We start from the raw sequence: 27,334 nt of genomic DNA, 5'->3' as shown, positions 1-27,334 counted from the left end.
TTACAGTGTCCATATTTCAAATACATTACGCTGTCCTCTATTCACAACCTGCCTCAGAAAGTGTCTGCGAGCCTCCAGGTTAGGACGGGTTGCTCCAAGCTTTTCATAAAATGACTTCCTAGACATGAAGAAACGACCAGAAGAGGTCTTGTTATGTGAAAACAGTGTGCTAGTTGACCCTGTGACATTTACCTTGATGCCACTTAGCAGACATGCAGGGAAAAAAAAAAAAAGGAGAAAATAGTCAATCTGCCGGCTGTGTACAGACGGGTTGTTGTCCCCTTGGAATAATAAAGGGAGGCAGAGTCTATTTAAACACTATCTCCATGACCTCTTGGCGCACAGCAGCTGTGCAGGGATCTACAGGATTAACCGGCGCCTCTCAGGTAAGCTGATTCATAATAAATAGCAGCAAACGCTTTTGAAAATACCCATAACAGCACATTAGCATTGAAATGAGGTAGCGCTTTTGTCAGAAGGTAGTTCTGGGTCACAGAGACAAACATTGAATACTGCCGGAGGGACTTCAGCACACACTTGGCTGTCCCCTCCCCGGCCCTGTACGCTTACATCGCTAATGTCAATAGTGTTAACATCCTGGCTCGTTTGCAGAGGAGCAGGGGATGGATTTCTTTAGAGAGCTGGAAGCCATCCATTTTGGACAGAATTCAGCCGAACCCTCGCTTCACATTATGTGCTACATCCATGACAGACTTTTCGGCATAAAACTTAATACAAAGCCACAAGGTGTGTGAGATTCTATTCTTCACTTCAAAATGCTGTAAAATATGTCTTGCTGTTAACTTACCTTTATATAGGCCTTTACAGGAGACAACCTGGCCAGCATGCACCCTTATTTCCTGCTGTAAAAAAAAAAGAACATTTAATCTCTGCAAGGACAGCGTTTTTGTCTTTTGTCAAACACATAATGTGAATTTTGCAGTGACAGCTCTCTATGGCTGTGCTCATAGTCCAACATAAGAGCAAAATCATGATCTGCCGGTAATTAATTACATAGGGAAACAGCTGGTTCTGAGATACAGTTCTATACCTGCCAAGCTCTGTTGTCCAAAACTGTTTTTATTCAAAATCCCATCAATGGTCTGTTCTCTCAAGTGAATACCGCACAGCACAGATTGTTCTTTCAACGGCAAATAGAATCTTTCCTGCAGCTTTCTCTTCTTTTATTCTGGAACGCGTCACACCGTGTTCAGTCAGATGGAGCATCTGGAGTCGACGCGCCGGGTGTCTGAAATCTAATTTAATCACTCCGAGTAAATAACACCTTCAGACATTTAGTGCAGTTGAATTATATGCATTTACGTGGGAGAATTTAAAGCTAAAGAATTCCATCCAGATGCAGAGAATGTCTTTTTTTCCCCAGCAGTGCTTAAGTCCAGTCCATTTCTTTTATAATGCCTACTAATTATTATAATGTTTATGATGATTATAGGTATAGGTGTAGGATATAAAAAGGCTTACAATTTAAATGGCCAATTAAAGTGCTCATATTATGCTCATTTTCAAGTTCATAAATGTATTTAGAGGTTATATCAGAATAGGTTTACATGGTTTAATTTTCAAAAAACACCATATTTTTGTTGTACCGCACGGCTCCTCTTTTCACCCTGTGTGTTGAGCTCTGTTTTAGCTATCTTCTATCTTTGTTGGCTGGACTACAATAGAGTGTTTGGAGCAGTTTGTGAACAGTGTTTTCTTTTGGAGATAAGTCCCTTTTGGGTGGACTTTGGGCTTTTTCACTTTGTAAACCTATAACGTGCACAAAAAAAAAAATATATATTTTATAAACAATAAAGGAAAGGGAAAAAGACAAAAAGCATAATGAGCAATTTAATAAAAAAATAAAAAAAACGCAAACCTGCTTTCTCAAATCTCCTGTTGTCCAGGCAAGCAATTGAACTTTCCATGAACAAGCTGCATGGCACGTTCATGAATACAAATCAAATCGTACGCCACTTTCAATTACATCTTCAAGAAATGCTGTGACATGTTTTATTACTGTCAAATACTGTGATATATAGCACATCCAGAACATGAATGACAGCAGTAATAAGTCATTACTAATGCAGCTGAGACAAAGCTGTTGTTTAAGTGCTTGTGCGGATTGTTGCAAACATGTTTTATCGGCTATTCTTACGTCAAATCAGATTCTCCTTGCCTGACAACAGAAGAAACACTCCACTTATTTAGCTGTGGAATGCTATACATCATCACGTAACTGCAAAAACAAACTGTCCTTGGCAGATAATGTTCCATACAGTTGCTTGAGCTGGCTGATGTTCCTCTCTGGGACACATTTGTCAGGTTTCTCAGACACCAGGACAATTTCTGCACCTTGCTCATATATCACAGAGCAAAAGGTGTTGAGTTCTTTTCTGACGATATCAGCCTAAAATACGTCGTACTGACATTCCAAATCACACATATGATATTCACAAAGCGAGGAGAAAACTTTCCATCTATTAACTTGCAGCCCCACTCATACTCGGACGCCCCCCCCCACACACACACACAAAGGTGTTCTTTAAGTTTAGACACCTGCATCAGGCAACCTGGCATTAGCTCATGATGCCCGCTGAGATAGCTGTCAATACAGCCGAGTGTCTCTGCAACAGAATGCCATTTACCCTGCTTCATTTCTCCAGACCCCTGCTGCTCGGTCCACAGTTTAGCTATCAACCTCTGACATTTATCAGCTTTCCTCCAACTCTGGCTCCTCGAAAACATCTTTTCAATATCCAGGAAGAAATTGTAAAAAGTTGGGTGCCCAGATAGCTCAGTTTGTAGAGCGGGCACCCATATATAGGAGGTTTTTACAATTCGAAGCAGCGGGCCCAGGTTTGACTCCGACCTACGGCCCTTTGCTGCATGTCATTCTTCCTCTATCTCCCCTTTCATGTCTTCAGCTGTCCTGTCAAAAAAATGCCCAAAAAATAAGAAAAGGTAAAATGTTCATGGAGGCTTCAAAAAGGTTTATGGCCGACGATGCAGCAGTCTCCTGTTTTACCTGCCCTGGTTATGAGAGTTTAGCAATAAAAGCAACAGATGATTGCAGCAGTTGAGGGTTTTGGGAAAGTGATTTGACCTGAAATTTTGGCTCTTGCTCGCTCTGGTCTGCAGTGAAAAACTACAGCATTGATTGCTCACATGCCTTTTACATCAATAGCTGTGTTCGAAACCGTTCTCCCATTTACTCACTCACCATTCCCTATATAACGTGTGATATTGGGAATAACCAAACGAGTCCTTTTGCTCCTTCTTCTCCTCCTCCTCCGGGAAAACGCAACCGCATGGCATTGTGGTATACAAGAGTAAAATGTAGGTACATCGTATATGCGCTAAAATTAGCTGGGCACTGTGGGTATTTTATAGTGGACTATTTCTGTGATGGGGAATGGTTCCGAATACACCTAATGTTTGTGTCCTGTGGCAGTGTAAATTATAACAAATTATTATTGTCCATCAAGAGCAAAAAAACAGACATCGCAAGACAAAGCTGTCGTTCGGGAAGCACCCCCTCCTAATGAAGCCATGTATTGAACATTGTTGTTTCATTCTTTTCCTGTCCACATACAAAGCCTTTTTGTTTAGAAAGAAGCTGCCAATAGAAAGGATGATATTCTCTCTATTCTCCACATGGAAATACAGTAGATTACACTATCAACCGTACAGCCACATTGTCTCTTTTTTATAATAATATACTAATACATTTTATTTGTATTGCACTTTACACATGAGGAACACATCTCAAAGTGCTACAAGTGTACAGATAAAAACAGTAGACATTAAAACAGTTAAAAACAAGATAGCAAGAAAACAAAGATTATATTAAGAAAATGCAATACAAAATAAGTGGATCTTTAATTTATTTGCACGTTTAGGATTACGACAGAGGATGACACTGCTTTAAGATTGATAGTCAAGCTATATTTAAGTGTTGAACAACAATAATCTCAGTCAGTCAGTCTGGTTCAATGGTTGGATGTCACGGTGAATGTAGTTTTCTTTAAGGCTAGGAAACAACCATCAGTCATGCATTAACCAAGTAGATTTGGGGTATATAGCCCTATATTTAACATACAGATGTGAGATCTTCTCATCTAATTTGGCAAGAAAGCAAATAAGCGTATTTCTTAAAATGTTGAACTATTCCTTCAACCATAGCGGTGGCAGATCCTCTTGATAGGTGTCCAAATAAATGCTCATGTGTGTCGTTTGAGGATTTGTTGCTCAAGCCACATGTCCCCTCTCTCTTTCCCCTGTTCTGCCCAGTCAACCTATTTACCTTCCAAGAAAGCAGAAATGACAAGGATATTTGCTGTTAAAGGCTGATAAACTAAGGAACTTCTGATATAATCAAAATATGAATATTAAACAACTGGGAATGGAGTTTGGAGGACCAAAGGCATGTAAATTACAGATATCTTAAAAGAGAGTGCCGTAAAGAGAATTTCTGCATTTGAAATCCTCTCTGGTTGCCACTCACCCTTTTGGTAAACATGAAAGATTGTCCTTAGATCTATTTCTCATCATGTCCTCCCCTCTGACTTTCTTGAGCAGTGTTCCATGTTTCCAAGTGATTGGGTATTAAAGGAACTGACTTTCTATATGACTGTTTATTTGTGTGAGTTTGACACAGAAAGAGAGAGCATTTTTGAGGGCCTATCTCCCAATCTAGAACCAATTTCTATGCAAATGCTACGACCTGATTTGAGAAGCCACCATTGTTCGGCGTGGGCAGGCAGGGATGGCTTAAGGTGCCGTAACACTCAGCAGCAGACACAAAGCAACACATATGCTCATATATCCTGAACTGACAAACTCGCAGTGTGATGCATTTTAGTGCAGCGGCATGTGACTGTAGGGCAATACTTCACACGGCCGTGACAAACAGCTGTAGGGGAGAATCACACCTCGCTGGGGGGAAGAGGCCTGCCAGACTAATCGTGAGACTGTGGGGAAATGTTCCTCTTGGCCAATGGGGCAGAAACCTGGGTGCTCATATTTCTTGGCCACTACACCGCAGCCCCAAAGCATCATTCAGGTAACGAATATCACCGTCTGCTTGTTGCAGTGTTTCTCAACCGGGCAGCACCTTTCATCAATCGCTACAGGGGATGTAACACAAAACCACGTGTGCCATTGCAGTTAATGGTTCTTGGCTGTGATGGTTAGCTGTTGTTGCCCATAAAAATAGTATAGGAGCAGTTGAGTGAGCAGAATTGCAGCGGCGCTAAATTTCTAGGCTGCATCAAGCATGAAAGCGGGAGAGAGAGGAGCTCGAGGATTTTCAAAAGAATATAGCAAAGGATTTGCTCAGAGATTTGCTGCGTCGCATTTTCATTCACTTGCCGTCCTTCACACACATATGCCCACTCAAAATACACACACGGAACTTTGTGAGACTACAGAGGAGTGTGGTGACCCCTATTTCACTTATGTGTTGCCGGATGAGTTCAAACACTGAAGGGAGCGTAAGCAATCTCGCCTGCAGCACCGGCAATGCACAACCGTGCATTCGTTATGTGCAATTCTGATTGAAGCGGAGACTGCCTCCATCCTCTGTAGGTAAGGCCATATCACACCTTTAATAAAATATTACTTATCACCATGCAAACATGCACTGTAGAAAACTTTTGTACTCTTGCCATCCAATGGGTGAGAGGAGCCAACTCCTGTAGTTAATGCCGTGCTCAGAGAGTCTCACTGACACATGGCACTGTAGATCTGTGGTACTCAAAGTCCTGCTCAGGGGCCACTTGCAGCCCACAAAAGACTTCTGAGTGGCCCTTGAACATTTTCCAGCATGAAACATATTCTTGTCCTAAGCTGCTGAACTACCTCTAAGTTCATGTAGATGAAAGGATGACTAATTATTCATGTTTAATAACTTCATCCACAGCCGCAGTGTTTTTATTGCCATTCTTGAAGCAGCTCAAGAGGCTCAATTTTCAAGTAATAATCCTAATAAGTATAACATTTGAAGTTTTCATTTTGTATTCAACTCTGTTTCCTACAAACATTTCATATCACTGCACTGTGATATCCAGATATAGTTTTAACCTCAGAAAGTAACTTCTGCAGCATAACTCGTTTGCTCTGTACTGTTTTTATTATTTAAAATAATGTTGGTTTTGTCAATATTAACACCTTATAAAGTTGATATTCAAAGCATTCATTTGGAATCATTTTTCTAGATATAAATGATGAATTTAAGTCCAGTGTTCATGGACTCTGTTTTGGTCTCCACCAATTCCTTAGGGAAATATCATTCTCTACAGCTGCTAAATGTTCCACAATGTTCATCAGCTTGCCGCTAACTTTGTGCGTCGGCAATTTGTTGGTGGACAGGTAGGGTGAGCTTTTCTAATGAAATCTGCAGACTCGGGTGATAATTCTACAAGAGACACCTTCCACAAAGTCTTTTCATCAATTGTTAATATAAAAATATGAATTATAGCAGCTTAAAAGACACCTATCCAAGTAAGAAAACGTCATCTAAAAATGTATTTTGATTGACAGATGGCTTCATTGCAGAATCGCTGGAGTAAAGCATCTTTGGCGCCAAAGCTGTTGCCAAAATGAAAACAACAGCAATTATATTTCAGATTGCATCTTCAATATGATTAAACTCTACAATCAGATAACGCGAAAGTGATATTTATGAGCCAAAAAATTATAGGGCTTCATTTCTGCCTCGCAGATAAAAATCAAAGAAGGATGAAATGCAAAATGTTGAAGCAATAATTTGTGCGGTGTTAGTGGCACGCCTGGATGACCAAATTTCCACTTAATGTCATGCATTAAGAAACATAAAACAAATAACCAAAAAGCATTGGAGCATAAGAATAGAGCATGAAACATACTCTGACACTTTGAATATGAAGTTGGCACAAAAAACAGACTTGTCCATGAAAAGTAGATGGGATTAGCATAGACAATTATAGAGGGGAGGATGAGAATCACATTAAAAGCTAACATCCAGGGTGACACATTTAATAAACTATATTTAATGTGGAATACATATATTTGAATGGGGTCATCAATATGCTTATTGATGACCAGACCTATTTGAATGGCTGAACAAATCAGAGATGTATGTTGTAATTCTTGAACCAGGCAAGGAGTTTTCCCAGAGTACTTTCAGGAATTCTCCTTTCCTTTTCTTTAAAAGTTGAGATATAAAGTTCATTCTTTGCCTAGGAAACAGGAGATCATGTGAAATGATCAAAAGCTACAAAATAGATAAATGAGCTTTGAGGTGAGACTCGGCATTTTAGACTAGATGCTACATATGGATCAAACTACACAAGTAAATACAATGCTGCAAGCATCTCTTAAATACAAAAGGAGGATCCATTCAAACTGTTGCATTTCGTCAACCGACTTCCAATTCTTTACAAAAAACTTATCTGATGCTGTCAGTCATTTTAGAAAAATACATGTCACTTTTAACAAATCATGGATATCTCGCTCCACAAGTCTTCCCTAATTTTGTCACAATCTTAAAGAGTTCCCCTCTATCCGCAGATCGAAATCACACCCGACCCCTGATGGCTGTTTCTGAACCACTCAGCACTGTTAACCTCATTTCATTCTCAGGATTAATAAGCATCGGAAGAGTGAAGCCTCTCAGGGTGCTGCAGAGATCTTTGGCTCAATGGAAGATTGCTCTGTGCTGTCTCGCCATGCTGCCTCCCTTTCGTCTCACCAGGTGTCTCATTACGGCGGTGCAGATGAGGGATGAGTCTGTTGGAATACCCACCTATAGACATTTCAAAACTCTCTATTCAAAGGCTCATTAATAATCTATGGCTTTTATTGGCCTCTATCGAGACATTGCATCATAGGGCTGCTAGATTATCAACACAGACAGGGAAGGTACTACTATAAAAGATGTGATTTATCCCCGTGCAAGTAATACATGTGTAGCTCAAATGTCTGCAACTACAAGTGTGTAAGGGAATGAGTCACTAGAATACCCAAAGATAGGGAATGTCTGAAAGTTTCCATGAGTGGCAGTTCCCCCCTGGGAAAAGTAGGTCTGCAAGGTCAAAGTTACCATTGTGTCTTAAATGATAATCCAGGGTGGAAAGAGTACTAAATAATCCTCCTCATAGTACTGGTTTATTACAGATCGGGTCTTATTTTTATGGTTTTCTCCATCATTTCCATTGGTTAAGGTAACATTTTGTACCGCCCCGGTATCCTAAGATTTACATCCCCCTTATATAGCGAGGTGGAAAGTAACGGTGTGGAGGTGGTGGATGGAGGGATGCATAGCGGGTCAGATTTTCAAGCAGGAGACCGAAGTTCATGTCTCGTCACCAGGGCTGGGAATCGGTACTTTAAAATAGCCCATATTCCAGTTAATGGCTTTGACCCTTTTTGTACCACGGTCTAGGAAAAAAATGCGACGTGTGCTTGACCCACTACAGCAGCAGCTACAAACCATACACTCAGGGCTAGATTTATCTAGCCGTTTGCGCCTGTTTCCAGGCGCTAATTGGTCGCAAAGACGGACGTAACCGATGCGGGCTATTTACAAACAGGGCGCACTTGGGTAAAACCGCAGATTGTCTGCCACATGAGCGAGAAGAGACAAGTTGCGCTTTCAATATGCGTTCGTGGGAGGGTCGTGGGGAAAGTGGGAGTTCCACCCAAAAAGGTGGGAGAATAAGCGCAAAGTGCACCTAATTATATATTCCGTGATATTTACAAAGACTGTCAGTAAGAGCGCGTCTCTATTCTGCGGGGGAAATTCTCCGCCTCTTAAAAGCAGGTCTGAACCAGCCGCAATAGAGTTTCCTCGTAGACCTTTATGCCGCTGGTGAAATGGCAACAGTAATTTGAGCAAGACGAAGACATTGGCGAGGCTGAAAATGTTTTTAACATAAGAATCACACCTTGTCAGTGAACACAACATCATTTAGAGTTACAGATCAAGTAGCCATGCAATATTAGAGTTACTGGAAGAAATCACAGATGAAATTGAATCTCCCACTCAGCGTTCACATCCCATTCCAGCAGTTGTTAAACTCCTCGCTACATTACAAATATTGGCATCAGGATCATTTCAAACAGTCATAGCATCAGCAGTGGGAATATCGCAGTCTGCACTCAGCCGTATCATAGCACAAGTACCGCTTCGCTACAGCGCAATTTACGGTATAGTGGGCGGAGAAAGACGCTGATTGCCTGATGGGTGTCAGGGTTGATAAATACTACGCAAAATGTGGAAGCATAGCGTGCGCTATTACCAAACTCGCATAAAAAGACGCAGCGCAAACTGCGCCAGTGTTAGTAAATCAGGCCCTCTGTGTTGTGGTGAAGTCAAGCGCAGTGTATTTGATGGAGTTGGCAGGTCAGCATGCCAAGATGCTTCTATTCACATGATGGGTATCCAATAAAGTAGAAAAAATGCATTAAAAAGTACTCAATAGCAGGGGTCTTCAACGTTTAAGCCAAGGACCCCTTAACTGAAAGAGACAGATCAAGGACCCCCCTACTACATATATTGTATAAAATGAAGTTGAATATTAAACTACAATAACATGTAGGGCAGCCTAAAGCCTTTATACATACATTTTTTGCAAAGAATACTAAGCTATTAAAATATGGTTGGCATGATTTCATAAATCATCTTTTATTGTTACACATACATGTTTGCACAGTGAATCCTTAGGATGAACTGTATCTGTGGGTGGCTCTTAGTGACTACCTTACCTATAGGCCAGTAAGCCTATCATCAGTGGTGATTTATATTTGCTAATAGGGGTACTCTTATCATTATTCTTTTAATAATATACCTTTGCCGTGCACAGATATTGTAGAAAACGAGAATACTGAAATATGTTTGCACAGGAATAATTAAATATATTGGTTAGTACAATGGCATTATTACCAGAAATACAAGAATAAGACCTGTAATAAATCGGAATTATTAGTTGAATGCGACTCAAGAGAAGAACTTGAAAACTACTTAAGTAGAAGCAAAAAAGTAACCATGTAATCTGATCGGAGCACTATGGTCATAGTGAAAGGGTCGGTGTACTTGCGTGGAAGTAGTGGTGTACTCCAAAAATAGAAGTGCATGGAACAAGTACTTAATTAAAGTAAAGAGAGTACCTGGAATTAGTTATTTCCCACTGCTGTGATCAACAACTATCCTATCAAACGTAGAGATCATGGACAGATTCAGTGCTAAAATCCCCACCTGTCACTGCAAATGCAACACAGACATGTTCTTGACCTTGGTTCTTGTCCATATAAAAAGAAATGAGGTGGCTGGGTGGCCTAGTGGGTACAGAGACCTTCCTTTATCGGAAAGGTCACAGGTTCTATCCCAGCCGACAGCCAGTGTGTATCCATCAAAAGCCGTTTATCCTCTCCAAATGTCCTTCAGCAAGACACTGAATCGCTTCCTGCTCACCCACTGTCACTCTGACAGCTACATATCTTAAAGGTAAAAACATTTAAACACTGAGCCATGAGCTAGCAGGGATACTTCGCTAGGCATTATTTGGATCTAAATAACACTGACCTGTATGATGTCTGTTCCGGGGATTATTCTTTAATGTAACGATCCCCATTCACAAAAGGCCTGACAGCCTCAGCAAATCCTCAACACCACATGTGTACAAAGTGTGCAGTCTGGACACATCAAAGCTCTCTCACATGCACCAGAATCCAGTTCAATCGACTTGTTTGATGGATGTATTCATCAAATGTCAGCCTCTTTTTTTTTTATTTTTTACAATGAGTCCCGGTGTGAATTATGTAGCAGGACAAATTCCAATATTTCTCCCAAAGCTATTGGTCGATGTATCAACTGACCCATTTTTACACGCCTGCTGTAGTGATTAATTTACTTCAAAGTGGGCAAAAACCACAGTGGGAAATAACTTCAGATAGTCAAAACTTTACGAGTTTTATGTGCATTAATGTTTTAATTAACGTCATGTTTTTTTCCTTTCTGTTAAAATACTGTATCAAGTTCCAGTGTGAAACAATTCTTATATGTAAATGATCAGTGAGAGCCACATCTGACTGTGAAACACTGCAGCCTTCAGAGTGCAGTTGTTGCTCCTGTAAGCTACTTAGCCAAGTTGTCAGAGTGAAATCAGTAACTCATTTTTCTCAGTCGGACTCCCCTGAGACTCATTCAGTTAAGGGTACAGAGAAAAAAAATGGAAATGGCACCAGAGCAAAGGGGGATAAAACTTGTTTATGCCTTCTTTTGTGCGAGGTCACATTTTTTAATTAGCTCCCAGCTCGGGAGGATTTGAGCCAAGGCCCCAAGTTGTGTGTAAATTGTTTTATTTGGAGTCTCAGCAAGAACCTGCTCTTTGCTCATTGCTTTTTTTTATTTTTCTTCCTCCAGCTGTTGACATTCTATAAAAGGACGCTGCATTGGAGACCTGAGCAACCATTTGCTTGCTCCAGACCCAAATGCACTGCAGCACAATGCCACAGTGAGAGAGCCTGGCTGGACATTAGCCATGCTTCAGATTAAACCCCATAATTATTAATCCTGAAGCCTCTAATAGAATAGAATAATGTGCCAGTTGCCAAGAGACCGGGCTGTGTTTTATACGTGGAGAGGCTTCCTGAGACAGAAGAATAGGGTTTAATCGCAATGAGCACTGAGGTGAAAAATACAGGGGGATATTTGAAGGGTTTTATTCCAAATACAGTGTGTACATTTAGTGAAATATAACCTTTATCGCTAAACTTTATGATTCTGTTCAAGAGGAATAATGTGAGATTTTGGGAAATGCTATTTTCTTAAAGAGTTAAATATAAATAGGTTATATGTAGAGGGAAACAAATAGCGTAGTTGTGACCAGCAGTAACAAAATCCTCCTATACCAACCTATCTAACTACACAGACATGAGGGGCATCAGTCTTCTCATTTAACTCTCAGCAAACCAATCTATTCCTTTAAAAGTAGGACTGTTAACAGCCAATGACATCTCCTATATTTAACTTAAATTTTCATACAAACATTTTTATGCTTCGGTTAGAAGCCAAAACATGGTCCAACTTGTATGTTGCACGGTATACAGTATACGGCAGTGGTGCCAGAATAAGTTGGGGGGCGTCCAGCTTTCGATGACGTAATAGACGAGTCAACTTTTTCACGTCAATCTCAGCCTAGCCCATTAGTTTTTTGTACAACTACAATATGGTAAGAAATCCTAAGAAATGAATAATATTTTTAGCGCAGCAGTCTGGCAAAAAGCGGTGAGCACGCAAGGCCTTCTATGGTGAGTGTGAACTCTTCTGAGAAGTTCTTACTTTAGAAATTAAGGACATTGAGGGGCTCCGATAGCCTGACAAGCCAGACCCACATCCAGATGTTGGGTCTGGGAACTCACCATTGACAGAGCTCAATCTGAGTAGCGGGATAAACGGTTGTCTTTCAAATTCCCTCTGCACGCAATAGGATAGCGCTACAACCAGGCAGGTAGCGGAGCTAGTTGATAGATTAAATTTTTGCCGTATCCGGTCGGCAAAACTCACAACACATCTTCCTTTTTTAAGAATGATTTCTGTGCCGTTCTTTGTTCTTTTCTCAAAGAAAAGCTTAACTTCAAGTCTTCCAGAAGACCGCTGTTCCCAGCAGCAGCAGCCATAAGCCCGCCCACCGACTCTATACACGATGTGATTGGCCTGATCAGAGTTTGGTTTTTCCAGCTCGCAAGTCAACGGAGAGTGCCTAGACACCCCCTGGCTGCAAATTAAATTTGCTGCCGCTAGGGTGCGTCTAGATTTCTAGGCTAGGGCTCAGAGTCACTGTTACACAAACCGTCTCACTCCCAGCGTGTCAAAAACCAGCGCTTGGTCAGGGGCCTTTGATATTGATGCAAAAGGTGTCTGTGTCTCATGCAGACAGACGCAGGGGGCTTTCAACTAATTCCAATGTAATCCCATCTGCTGCGACATTTGACGCTCAAAGAGAGTCCTTCGCCTGTCCCTCCCATTGGATAACGGACCTTACCACCTGGAACTCTCCTTACTGTCGGTAGGGTTGGGTACCGAACCCGGTACCGACCGAATCACGTCGGTACTACCGAGTATTGGTTCAGGTAAAATCAAACTGTGCCAAATTTCGGTACCTGAGAGTAAGCGCAAGCTTATCTGTCCTCTCTGCATGTTGACAGAGAGCAGAGGTCCGACACACACGCACGTGCAGAGGTGTGGACGGAGCAACGTGGGCTCTGCAGTTTTGTTGAAGTCACAAAGCGTCATGGCACTGCTGATAAAGTGGTTTCAAGCGTGGTTTCAGTTTTTCAAAACTTCCCGCAGACACCTTTCACCGCGATATGATATTAATAGCGAGCCGAAAGCAGTCGCGGTGCTGTTGACGTTACACTTCCTATGACACGAGCAGGCACAATGGTGGTTTCGGTGCCTGGGGACTAACTGACTGAGATTGTAAGGCAAGGCAACTTATTTCTACAGCACCTTAAAGGTATAGTGGAGGATTTTCTTTTTCCGGGTGGATCATCATGACTATTGGTCCTCCTAGTTGTCAATCATTCTGGTGATATGTTTACGTAAGGCCGTCGTACGTGCACGTCCCTAGCTTTCAGGTGTATATGTGTGGTGAGCTTGAGTACGGTTTCAGCCATTCATTGAAGCTTTTGGGAGAATATTTCACACGCTGGCGTGCGCTAAAAGCACAGGTTGGGCTTCCCACTGGTGCCTCAGTCATGAAGTTTCTACTCCACAGGTAAAGTTTGGCTATTTGGAGAAATCCATTTAAAATCACTGCTAGTAAAAGTTGATGAAAGCTGTGATTAGCGATGCTAGCCCTGGCACAAGTCACGCACACACGGTAAACATCTCAATTTGTGAAAAAGTGCAAATCTTCTTTTGGAAAGTAGGCTTGTTTGAGCCATGCCAACAGCAACTTGTAAACAGTGCACTCTCGTGCACACGTTTAATAGGCGTTCCCTCTCGGGAGCAGGCAGAGTGTTGCGCCTGTGCATTTTTTCAAAAAGTACAGAGGGCGGTTCTTTTCTAAAATTCGGGAAAATCCTCCACAATACCTTTAACCAAGGCAACAAGGCAATTCAAAGTGCTATACATGAATCATTAAAGAGCAATTAAAAACTGCCATGATTAAAAAATATATAATATACAAATACAATAAAAGTTACAGTGAGTAAGAAATTTATAATTATTCAATTGAATAGGTTGTAGGGACGGGTTTGGGAGGAGAGAGGGAGGGTTTTTTATTTTTGTTTAAATAATGTTCTAAGTAAATAGGTTTGAGAGAGAGATATATATATATATATATATATATTTTTTTGTAATTACAGAGGGAAAGTACCGAAAAAAGTACCGTTGGGTATCGGAACCGAATTCCAGGTACCAGTAGTGGTATTTGTTCAGATGTGAAAGGTACCCAACCCTAACTGTCGGGGTTTACTTTAATGGGGATTTTACAATGATATCTGCGACATTTCTCAACACAAAAACAGTGTATTCTTGTTTATTACACAACATTTAGGGCTAATGTTATGGACACGGTAACCAACCAACCAACCAACCAACCAATCAATATGCCTAGCAAATAGAAAGCACCGCAGCACAGCAGGGTTTAGTCCGTTAGGCTTTTTTTCTAGTACTGAGTGCGCCTACTGAGGTCAGATGCAGGTCTTCGCTTAGCAGTGAGGTAGACACACATTAGTTCATCCAACTCACTAAAAACAACTGTCACATCTCCTGCTGCTGCCAGAATACGAGAAAAAATACATACCAAAATAAAAATAAAAAAAACAAGGGTGGCTATCTTGGTGACTTATGACATGAGTAGAGTTGAGCAGCACTGAACACCTGAAAGCAGGGGGACAAAAAGTCTTGTTCCCCCATATTCTGGTTCCCCCCCTATTCTGGCGTCACTGGTTTATAGCTGCTATATTATAATGTAATCCTGAAAACAGAAGTAGGAATTAGTGGATGGGACATGGTTTGTTCGTTATATGGACTCTAATAGGATTAAATATGCATTTCACACTGAAATATCACTCTTTAAAGCGGCCATTAAAAAGGGGCAAAGATGTTCCAGCAATGATGGAGATTTTAGATCAAAATGCTTAATGAAGACACTCACATAAGGGCTGCGTTCACTCCTTTTTTTTAAGGTTTGTAGAATTCAAACACACCCATCATTCTCCTTTCCATCAGCGACAGGCCTTTCACACACACGGTTTGATTAACACATCACAGCATGGCCTTTGGTTCTGATCAGCACGCCTTGCCAAACAATAAATCTTTCCAATCAGCCCACTTTGCTGCCATCACGCTGACACACCCTCTGGAAAAGACTCCAATCAGTTGGACATGATTTTGAAATTGGTGGATTGTTTTGAAAGATGACAGTAACAGATTCAAACGTAAATCAGAGATTGCAGTGACGTTTTGCAATCAGGAGATAACCCTTCAGAACACCAGGCACACCACCGTCACATATCCTTAACAGAACTACTCTTTGACATTGTCAGACTTTTAACAAATAGCTGTAGACCAGTGAAAGCTTCAAACAGTGCACCACACTTTAATTAATCAGAGTCTCTTCCCCTAAATACACAGGAATTGAGAAGGTGTTTGACAAAGAGAGAGATCATTTAGAAGAGTTCAGGGCTCAATCGTTTGGTCTGAAAAAAACATCAGAAAATTGTGAATCACATTTTCCGTAGGGACGTCTTCAAATTGTCCGACCAACAGTCCAAAACCCAAAGATTCAGTTTTTTTAAAGGCCATCAAACAGCAGAACCAGACAATGTTTTTGCTTAAAAAATTATTAAAAAGGGATTAATAGATTATCACAGTTGGTAATTTATATTCCTCTTGTAAATCTCTGCATCCAGTGAGTGTAAATAGTATTTTGTTGGTATATATGGTGTTATCTTGGTATAAAAGACACCAGCACTGGAGGTCTTTTGTTTACATCACAACAGCTCCATTATTGCAGATTACTCCGGGGTGGAGTACCACAGTACGACTCAAAGTAAAACACATCTCAGCTGGGGTGCCCCAAGTTATTCACCCCTGCACAAAGCATGAAGAGGTTGTTGACACTGTAGCGCTCCAACGATCCAACATAGGGCAGCCCACGCTCTGTGAGGCGCCGGGGTCTCGGCGCGCCAATGGAGAGCGAGGAATGGGGGGGGGCTCAGTTTCATTGTTGACCCATGACTCACACCCAGGGACAGTATAAAAACCTACAGCTAAAGAGATTGGCTTGGAGGCAAAGTTGCCCCACTGGGAGAATGTGATAGCGAACTCTATTACAGTGAGTGCAGATTGAAATGGGAAAGGAGCAAGGAAGCGCTGGGTTTGAATGGGGATGAGAGGCTTAACGCGATAGGTAGCATTATGGAGTGGATATGGTGTCTATATGAGTATATGAAGTGGCTGGGGTAAGGGGGCGAGAAGGGTGGTGGCGGCACAAACATGCTATTATTCACATCTTTATCCTGATCAGGGTGTTTTTGTCGAGAACAGATAACTAATGCAAACAGTCTGCAAATAAAAAAAAAAAAAAAATTCATTTTAAAACAGTGAAACACCTCATTCATTCTGCAGAGGGTGAACAGGGCCCACATTTCACTCTAAGTGCGCTGGATAATAAAGAGGAACTACTTAATTGCCACATTTTAATCACATTGCTGTCATTCTCCCCCAGGTATCTTTCATTTCTAACTTTGATTTTTATCGCACGATCCTTGTCAAAGAAATTAGTACCCCCCCCCATAAAGACAAATCCACCGTAAACCAGAATTACATTTCTCAAATGGAAACAATATAATTAGATTATGATTCAATATCTCCAAATTATTGAGTTCCCAGTTGGCTGACTAAGCAAGAATACAGATTTAAAAAAGTATTGACATTTGTTTTGGCTTATTAATCATTTTGCAACAATTGCCCACTTTATTTCTCCTGCATTTTACATGTGTTTAAGCTGCATTTTTAGAGACATCTATCCAGCACACATGCTGCATAATTCGCTACATAAAAAGGTCTCCATAAAAGTGTTGAAAACCTTCAAGATGTTCTTTACAATGATTATAGGTACTTAGTTGCTGCTGACAGCACTTGGCTACCCGCCACCAAGCAGTACCTGTAGTTAGTTACCTGTAGGTGTTCGTTTTTTGGCTCCACTGCCGTTTGCCGGTATAGAATCACGTATCAAAAAAAGGTGAAAATAGTCCCACAGTACTTTGCTGTTGCAAAATAAGAACACATTTTTTAGGTGCATTTTGGAGTTAATGTTCATGTAGCTTTACGGTACGTGAACTACACACTACTAAATTAAGGAATAATGATGTATATAAATGAGAATTCAATAATGTTCCTTAAGTGACCGTAAAAAAGTTATTAGGAGGGAGGGGAGGTTAGAAAAGGTTTCTTCACTTTGCTAAAAGGAGTATGACTTTTTTGTGAGAGCTAGGGAGGATCTTTAACTTTATATTCAACTCATTCCATATCTATATTATATTCCATTTACTTTCATAGATATTAGCTTGTAACATCATCTGATCTTAGGTCTATTTTTATTTTTGGGACGCAGGGTGGGGCAACAAAAATCGCAGGACTTCGGAAGAAATACTTCAGCACATAACTCACAGTATAATAGGGAATTGCTCCAGCTACAGGTTTACCATACAGACATGAGAGTAGTATCAGTCTTCTCATCAAACTCTCGGTAAGAAAGCGAATAGGCATGTTTCAGAGAATGTGGAATTATTCCTTAACGGTTTAATTTGGCAGCATACCATTTTAAATTACTTATGTTCTTTTAGTTATTAGTAAATAAATGAAATGTGACAATTCAAAACTGCTATCCCCTCAGCCCAACAATGTTCATACAGCCCCTAAATCTGTATAAATAGCCCTTTTTCACGGCAGACATGTTGACATGTCATATTAGGAAAAGCACAGGTGTATTCAAACCCATTAATGATGGCTGCATTCCACTTAGGAGAGACCCTGGTATTGTGCATGCTGACTCACTGAAATATCTTACTGGGACACTTGATGGAACTGAGCCCTTGTTAAGGTTATCAATTTCAGCTGTGCTTTTCCTACTATGACAAGTCAACATGTCTGCTGAGAAAAAGGTCCATTAATTATGTATTATCTTGACACAATTACTAACCGTAAGGTAGTTGAATGCAAAATTTAAGACACAATGTCCGCAAGAGGGAGCTTATGAACTATATGGGGAAATAAATCCATCTGCAATAAACTGATAGTGTTTACTTTCAGTTAAGCTTTGTTCACACGATTCAGCATGAAGAAATGTTAAGGCCAACACACAGAAAAACAAAGAGCACAACAATTAATCATAATGACAATTACAATAAAGAGCCAATTACACAAACAAATACATAACAGGATAAACTGTACCAATGTTTAAAGCCATACCTAGCAGCTTAAATTGTGTAAATGCATGCGGGCACAGACTAATTTCCCCATCATTAAAAACAGAATGAAAAGAGCCTCTAAAAATATAATTTAAGGGCCTGTGTGGTTAGGGATGTTAGAGGTTTCAGACAGAGGTCAGAACATTGTACATTAATTAATTTTCCTCCACATGCAGAAATTATCTTATTAATCTCTATTAACCATGGACAAAACTGGCTATGGTTCTGCAATTACTATACCACACCATCAAAATGACAGTTTCACAAACACATAAATGAGTGCAAAGGATTGCAGCGTGCTGGTATGTCCAAATACTGTCAAATGACTAGTTTCTATTCCTGCTTTTGAGAGACACTTTTTTGAAGCACTCTTTTATGGAAGAAATAGTTTTAACATATTCCCTGCTGCAGGGGCTGAGGAATCTACCTGTATATAATGATCATATTAACTGACTTACAATAAGTGCATTCAGAACAATAAGTGTGACATTTTTCTCAAAATGTGTCCTGTAGGAGCTGACTTGTTACTGCCTTTAATAGGTTTTTAATGTAGCACTTCATATATAGGTAGCTACTGCATGCACCATTTGCATTAATTCACTCAAAAATGAACTGAAAATAAGATCAATGGAACGACTTAAAAGCCTTTTTATTAAGTACAATAAAGTCATTATCCAAAACATTTAAAAGACGCATAATTGCTGCAAAGTTGGGCCTGAGTAAGAAGCTTTGAAAGTCTGGAACTACTGAGTCAGAGAGAAACACTCACAATTAGAGACAGCGTTACTCTATCTAAATGTCAGAAAGAATGCAAAGCATTGTTTGTAACTTTAAATTGGGAGATTCAGAGAACAGGGCTTTAACAAGAGCTTGACATTGTGCAGAACATGGTCCTTATATCCAATTTCAAGCATGCCCAGCTGCACAAGCTCTAGCGCACTACACTGATTTTACAGCCAAAAATTCAACCAAATTGAAATTTGACCCCGAACACGCGGACATCGATGTGTGTCCCAAGAGATTTCGGCCTAGACGGGAGGCAACAGGTAATGGCGGCAACAATGCTACTGTAGAGAAGAATGAAGCACAAGTTCCATTTTTCCACCCCGAGTGTGACCAGAACCCAACTCACCCCCAGTGGACTTACTGCTTTGGGCATGGTTGTGGTCGTCTCGGCCAAAGGTGGTGTGTCTGGTCCCTCTTCTGGCTGCTGTGAAGACTTCAGCCAGCTGAGCTGCGTTCTCTGCAGTAAGAGGGTCATGCTCCTGAATCCAATCCTCGAGGTCAGGGTGCACCATCCTCAGAAACTGTTCAAGGCTCAACATCTCAGATGCCCCCTTCACTGTGGTTTTACCCACTTGGAAAACAAGTCTTAAAGACCAACATACAGCTCATGTGGGGTTTCTCCTTGAAACATTTTCATATATCAAAATCTTCGACGGTACGTATCTGCAGTCATTTCATACTTTGCCAAAATTGCTTCTTTTACTTTATCATAATCTTCAGAGTCTGCAATGTCCATGAGCACATATACACTACATGCATTACCCGTCAGCAAAGGGACCAGGCAAACAGCCTATTCAGCTTTTGGCCATTCTTTCAAAAAGGTGGTTAACATTTTTCCAATGTCATCATCTGGGGGACAGTAGGAGCAGCTTTGGTTCTCTGCGGATTGGTGGTTTATTCTGAAATCTGACATCATTTGCATGACTTGTCCCCTCACCTGAGTCATCTTTTCATAATGTCCTCCCTCCGTTTCCTCCTCCTCCTGCAGCTCTACCCACTTGTCTGTACTCTCATTTCATTCACGGTGTCACAAAGTAGACATTTAGGTCCTTTAAATCCCCAGGCTTGACACACACCCACACACGTTTGGTTTGATTTTAAAATTGTCTCTATATGGGTAAATTTCAATTTTGCAGCAGCAAAAATTGAGTTGATTTTATTAGAATGTTAAACAAGAATTAAACGGTCATGCGAGGAAGTGGGGCGGTGACATCCGGTCGGTGCGTCCGTGCAGTGCCGGTGGCCAGGCGTACTCCTCGCTGTCTGACAGCCTGCCCCTTTGTCCTGGGTTCAGCTCTGCAGTCCTTTGCACATCTCACTGTGAGTCGTTCCTGCACACCCAAAGGGCGTCTCTGCAGGTCCCGACCGCAGCCCCTCAGGTCCGGTCATCGGTCCAGCTGCGCCGTCCACGCAAGTCCCACTGCACACCCAAAGGGTTTCTCAGCAGTTGTTGACCGTCGTCAAACCCTGTACCACCTCAGGTCCCTTCTACATCTGAATTTCTCCTGCTCTCCACCACAGAACATATATTAATAGCTCCCATCTCACCACTCTCCCTTGATTAGGAGATGCGCCTCCGGTGCACTTGGAAGAGTCTTAAGTGTCGTTAAGTTACGATAAACACAGGCAAAAACACTAGCACTACCTTTGTTCTTGACACGAGAACTCTTGGTCCAAGTGGTGGTCTCTGGTTGTTTGAGAACGGAGAATATTTTTGACCAGACCGGCCAACTCATCTAGCTTTTCCCCAGTGGTTGCCAGCTGCCATGGCCCCCTGGTCAGGGGGATGCACTTGCACCGACATCTGCATCTTCCTGCTGATCAATTTTCTTTTCACCTCTAATCATTCTCAACTCCTCACTGCGGTGTAGGCCCCAGCTTCTTGACACCACTTGTCAGAATGGCCATGTAGCGGTTGGATATTTACAACAGGAGACTTGAGGCAGCAGTACAGTGCAGACCAAATAGGTGTTCATTTTACCAAAAGTTACCAGAAAATTGAAGCCATGCGCACACCACACCTCACTGGGGAACCCAGCAGCACATGGCCCTGACAGGAACAGCACAAAACAGAAACTGGCAGCCTTTTATAGCCTGCCACTGACATTACCTCAACCCTACCAAAGCCCAGGGGAAATATGAAATTAACTTAACATAATCAATTATACAAACTACAACAAACGCATGCAATACATTTCTACTGTTATTAATCTCAATTAACTTTGCATTACGTTACCTAGTACAATCAGACAAATATAACCTGAACTGAACTAATCTAAGTACTCAAACACCCCTTCACTAATTAAGACGTGGTATCTTCCGGGACCTTTAAAATGGAGCTCGATAAGCTGGGAGACTCTTTTAGCACGAGCACCCTGGAGAGGAGACACATCAGAGGTGAGTAACTTGAACACAAACATTTTACAATTCTACAATTGACTGTTAACCTGCATTCAATTAATCAGGCAAAGATGACACCATACTGCATGTTTAGGTAACCAAACTAGCAAACTGAGTGCATGTTTCTTTTGACAGGTCTGGCTTCCAACCAGCACCAGCTGCAACATCCACAAGACGTTTTGTTAAAATAATTTTCAAATAAACATTAAACTTTGCATTTGTGCCTTAATTTACCAGTAACCTAATGAGCTAAAATTATTTGTATTAGGACCTACATTATATATGTCTTTAACAAAAGTTAAGTTTGACATTGTGCAGAGCATGGTCCTTATATCCAATTTCTATTTCCAGCATGCCCAGCTGCACAAGCTCTTGCGCACTGTGCTGATTTTTACAGCCAAAATTCAACTAACTTGAAATTTTACCCTGAACACGCTGACCTCCACAACGTGTCCAAAAGGTAACAAGGGCAACAATCCTACTGTAGAAGAATTAAGCAAAAGTTAAAGATTTGCATCTCTGAATTTATGTAACTTAAAGTTGATTTTTCTTGTAAACTAATGCTTTGAACACTCACACAGGTGTTTTCATTTAACCTGGCTGATTAGACCTCTTCCCAGGAATGTGTGGGTGTGTTTAGACTGACATCTTCCTGGGTCTCTTGTTAGCTCTGTTGCACCTGTTAGGGCAGTACAAATAACACCTTTTATCATTTTTATTGGTAGAAAAGATGACCTAATTCTTTAAGCTCTGGCACACTTCAACCTGAGCAAGGGTCTAATCAGCCACAGTAAGTGAAATCACCCGTGGTGTTCAGAGGCTTTAAGTTCAGCGTTTCGCCCCAAGACTCTACAAGTGTGTTGAATGAATTTCCCTCCTAATAAACATTTGCGAGGCACAATTTGAAGAGTTTAAATCCAGCATTTTTGACATGTTTAATAGCTTGCAGTCTTCAACATCCTTGCCTTTACTGTTGGCACATGCAGCACATCTCGGTGCATTACTGCCACCTGTTGATTAGTGGAACAGTGACAGCTTTGGCAGGGCTATTGAATTGATCTGGAGTATTGCTGTAACTGAAGTTGTTGTATTAATCCTGCTGTGAGATAAAAAACAAAGATAAAAGTCTGATCTTCACTCGTAATTATGCAAAAGCTCCCTTTTATGCACATAGAAATACTTCTGCAGGTGTAGCCCTTGGTAAGTGTAACTCTGGTTATATTTGGCACATAATCAAAAACCATGTCCGCTGCTCAGCTCTACTGGAAAAGAATGTAAATTGATCATATTGCCTGCAACATGAATGCATGATTAGTCACTGCAGACATATTGCAAGTATACATGAGCCCCGGCTGTACCAACATTCATAAAAAGGCTATGTCGCAGAGGAAAGTTAAATGTTTTTGAGCGACGTGAACAAGCTGAACATGTCTCTTACAGATCTTGTGTTTACTTCCCCCGCCGCTGATCTGATTACCAATATGGAGCTAATGTAGCATTGGCTGTGTCAGTCGTTTGTCATATGTTGGTTGCAGGTCTAGTTTCCTGTCTCTCTGATGGACGTGCAGAGGCCAAGTCCGTACATCAGCTCCACATCTATAAATCAACTCCCGGCGCCTCATCTTGTTTGGAAATGAAAGTCTTTATTATTGATTTTGGTTCCAACTGTACATCCGTCTCCAATTTGTACCCCATCCCTCCTTTTTCTAAAGCACACTATATTAAGCCAACTATCCATCTCTAGGCCTTGCTCACTGTGAATTTATTTTTTTAAGTCTTAATGTTCCCATGGGTAAAGAACACTGAAACAAACATTTCATTTAGGAATGGTTCATGACTTGGGGTTGCATTAGTTGTAAAATTTGTGTGGGGGGGGTTTACGATTTAATCGTAAGATTTAAAACTGTTGTAAAAAATAGCAGGTTGTAAAGTAAGAAAACTCATACATGCGTAAAACACTGTACACTGTCACTACACATCTATTCTCCTCTGCAAATGTGGCTACAAATGAATTTTCTATCTCTCCATTACACCAGTTTGAAAAGTCAAAAACTGACTGACTTATGGGTTTTACACAGGACACAAGTCCCATGAGAGAGAGAGCTTCATATACTTTGTCACCGCTTCCTCATTTGCTGTCATAATTACTACAGCTACAAGTGGTCGCTGCTGAAAAAAGGTAATTATCGGTTGTTATGAGCTGCTTGCCTAAATGACCTATATGGTAGTTTCTGGGTGAGGGTGGTCTGGATTGATTTGACACTATACAGAACCAAGGTCAGTATTTTGCTCTGTGGCCGTGACTCAGTGTTAAACACAAGGGAAATGCGAAAACACACATTACTTGTAATAAACTGCATAGTTTAAGGCTGGGAATCTTTCATATAAAACACCCAGAATGTATTAAGCTAAATTAAACCATAATCAAGAGTAATCGATCACTATCTGTCCTGTCATAAACAATTTGGTCACTTGTTTGATGGTTAATTAGTTAATAGCTGCTTGGGTCCTGGTATTATGCATCCTGTCACACTGTCATGGCTTACTGGGACACTTGAATGTTATTAGTAACACCTGTGCTTTTCCTATTCTGACAGGTCAATACGTCCGCTGTGACAAAAGCATCTTCCATTTCATTTTTAAGTGGCACATTGTTTCCATATCTTTCCATTAAAGATGGCCGTTCTAATACAAAGCAATGGAAATGGATGTTAAATATCGAAGGACTAGGATGACGTTTTCGGCAAATACACTTCTTTGCTTTCTTGCTGAAAATTAGATGAGAAGATTGATATCACTTTCACGGTTGCTGATACCAGGAGCCAATTAGTAAAGACTGGAAACAGGGGGAAACAGCCAGCCTGCCTTTGTCCAAAGTTACAGCTTAATTAGTTTCAAAAGCTCTGGTTGGTGTGTGTATTGTTGAGACAAAGTGAGGCTAGCAGTTCCCCCCCCCCCCCCTCTATCCAGTTTTTATACTTAGCTGAGCTATTCACCTCCTTGTTCTAGCACCATACTTGAGTGGTATCAATCTAACTGTTGCAAGAAAAAGAATAAGTATATTTCCAAAAATGTCAAACTACTTTTTTGAATTAGGACATTTCAATGATGTTTTGTGGTTTTTATTATAATCAAAGCCTGCAAAAGTGTGTCATTAATCGGACGTCACAATCTACTGTATGTACAAGGGAGGGTAACTCGTCTCTAATGAGGCCCCACTTTGGGATTTAAGTTGATATAACAGGTGTATGTTTCATAGGGAATATTTAAATAACACAGAATGAGTGAACATGAAGGGATCTTTTCAAGTGTAACACTACTGGGAACTGTGTGCACACGCATGGTTGGCATGCGTATATTTGTGAGTTGGTGCCCGCTTAAAAACCATGACGGTAATTTGTCAAGAGATTCTCATTAGTGTCTAAAACAATTTGGTAATTATTGGTTCTGTTGTTCAATGAACTTATTTTTTCGTCCTCATTTGAACACTCCCGTGCTTTAAGCTTGCAGTAATTACTTCCCGTGTGGCCGTCGATTTACACTTCACCATCTTGTGGGGGAATTGCGGCGGTGCCAAGGCCATAGAGAGAAGGACAGGGGAGGGAGGAGAAGGAGGGAGCAGGGGTTGAAACACAGTCCGCTGATTCTTGCCTTTCTATGATAGCATCTCTTTCAAAATATCTCCACAACAAATTGCTTTGATGGATTAAGCTCATCAAACATTTCCTCCAATGGCCTCATCTCTTATTTGTTTAAGGAATGTACTGCACTTTTCTTTTTTTTTTCTCGTTAGTTAACGCAGCGGGACTTAATGGAATTGTTGTGATGTTGATGTATGGGGGATTGTGTGAGGAGACATATGGAGAAATGTAATTATGGATGTTTCAGGGCTTCGGGGAGGAAGAGAAAAGGAACTTGTCAGAAAGGAGAGTTCAAGAAACAAAGACAGCGCCATTTGTCATGTGAGACAATAGTCAGAAAAAAAATTAAATAAGGGATTTTTACATAAACCGCTTTCTCTTCAAATTGGGTTTTACCACCAGCATAACTAAAGAATATTTTGTCATGTTGAAGGGAGTTGCGTAAGATCATTTTGCAGAATCCTTTGTTGTTATGCTTGGTTAGATTTTTCGGGAAATAATGAAAGAACCATTAAAGTTGCCTCAAAACAAGACGGCTATTATGCAGTTATCGTTTAGATGGAGTGTGAGCTTTAGCTCTACATAGATTGTATTAAACTTTGTAGTGTCAGCTCTGATCAGATAGAGGTTTAGATTATTCACTTGAAAGTTCTGCTTCCAAAGTTCAACTAAGTATTAACATTTGCACGCTAAATATTTCATCAAAATGTGTTAGGCAATCAATGCATTTTCGGCCATTTAAATTACAGGGAAAATCACATATATATAGTTATGGATGAAAACTTAGGGATGATTTTGTTAATTAGCTGCTCCCAATTTACAGCATTAGAAAACAAATTTATGTCAATATCTCTATTAATCAAGGACCTGTCTTTATCTTTAGGTGCCTCTTTTCTATGGAAAAAAATAAAGAATACTGAAGATGGGCATTAAGGCACCAGGTATGAAGAGCATTTATTAAAAATGTTGGGATGTTAAAGGACCTTTTATGTCTGGATATAACTAATACAGCAGTTCAAATTAACTATAAGTTAAAGGTCCCATGACATGGTGCTCTTTGGATGCTTTTATATAGACCTTAGTGGTCCCCTAATACTGTATCTGAAGTCTCTTTTATTTAGACCTTAGTGGTCCCCTAATACTGTATCTGAAGTCTCTTTCCCGAAATTCAGCCTTGGTGCAGAATTACAGCCACTAGAGCCAGTCCCACAATGAGCTTTCCTTAGGATGTGCCATTTCTGTGTCTGTAGCTTTAAATGCTATTGAGGAGGAGAGAGGGGGGGCAAGGTGGAGGGTGGGGGTGTGGCCTTGACCAACTGCCACTTTGCTAATTTGAAAGCCATGATGTCTCTCTCTCATGGGTGGGCCAAATTCTCTGGGTGGGCAAAGCAGAGAAAGTGGAGGTAACCTTGCTTCTTATGACCTCATAAGGAAAAGATTCCAGATCGGCCCATCTGAGCTTTCATTTTCTCAAAGGCAGAGCAGGATACCCAGGGCTCGGTTTACACCTATTGCCATTTCTAGCCACTGGGGGATCATAGGCAGGCTGGGGGAATGCATATTAATGTTAAAAAAAACTCAAAGTGAAATTGTCATGCAATGGGACCTTTAAACTCAATTTACGACATTTAGGGTTTTACGGCTACAGGCTGACTTAGTGCCTCCAACTTTTTTGTGCTGCCATTTCAAGCACTTCTATTTGAAAATCTATGAACTTGTCAGAAAGGTGCCGTTGTTGCTCCTTTTCAGGTAACCAATCATATAGTATTACAGGGGGAGGGACTCGTCACCCTGTAGAAAATGGAGGAGAAGCTTGTTCTTTTGGCCGTGTCCGTCTATCCCGAGCTGTATATGTCAGACAGAAAGTATCACAGCAAAATAGAAAAGCCCATTTGGGGGAGCAAATCGGCCGAGATATCACGTAACTGAGCCAGGTCTTCTTTTTCTTGATCTTAAGATTTTGAGTCATAAAAATATCAGAATCAGCCTAAAAAACTGCTCTTCTTTTTCTTGATCTTACCAATTCCATATATCCATATATC

The 27,334-nt window shown here is 40.8% G+C and overlaps 1 long non-coding RNA gene across 2 annotated transcripts in view; it reads right to left on the bottom strand.

Moving 5' to 3' along the window:
• The window catches only part of LOC114551049 (uncharacterized), a 23,255-nt gene extending 1,956 nt beyond the window's left edge, over positions 1–21,299 (bottom strand). Inside the window, exons 1-2 of one of the 2 annotated variants that reach the window (XR_003691819.1) lie at positions 19,598–21,299; positions 809–863 (exon numbers count right to left, since the gene is read on the bottom strand). This is a non-coding gene — a long non-coding RNA (uncharacterized LOC114551049). The remainder of the gene's footprint in view (positions 1–808; positions 864–19,597) is intronic. The other variant, XR_003691818.1, reaches the window with a different exon arrangement.
• Positions 21,300–27,334: the final 6,035 nt, after the last annotated feature.

Source organism: Perca flavescens, chromosome 24, assembly GCF_004354835.1.
Source record: "Perca flavescens isolate YP-PL-M2 chromosome 24, PFLA_1.0, whole genome shotgun sequence".
In the NCBI taxonomy this organism is placed as follows: domain Eukaryota; kingdom Metazoa; phylum Chordata; class Actinopteri; order Perciformes; family Percidae; genus Perca; species Perca flavescens.
Note: the sequence above shows the minus strand (reverse complement) of the source record. Positions and strands in the feature narration are given on the sequence as shown.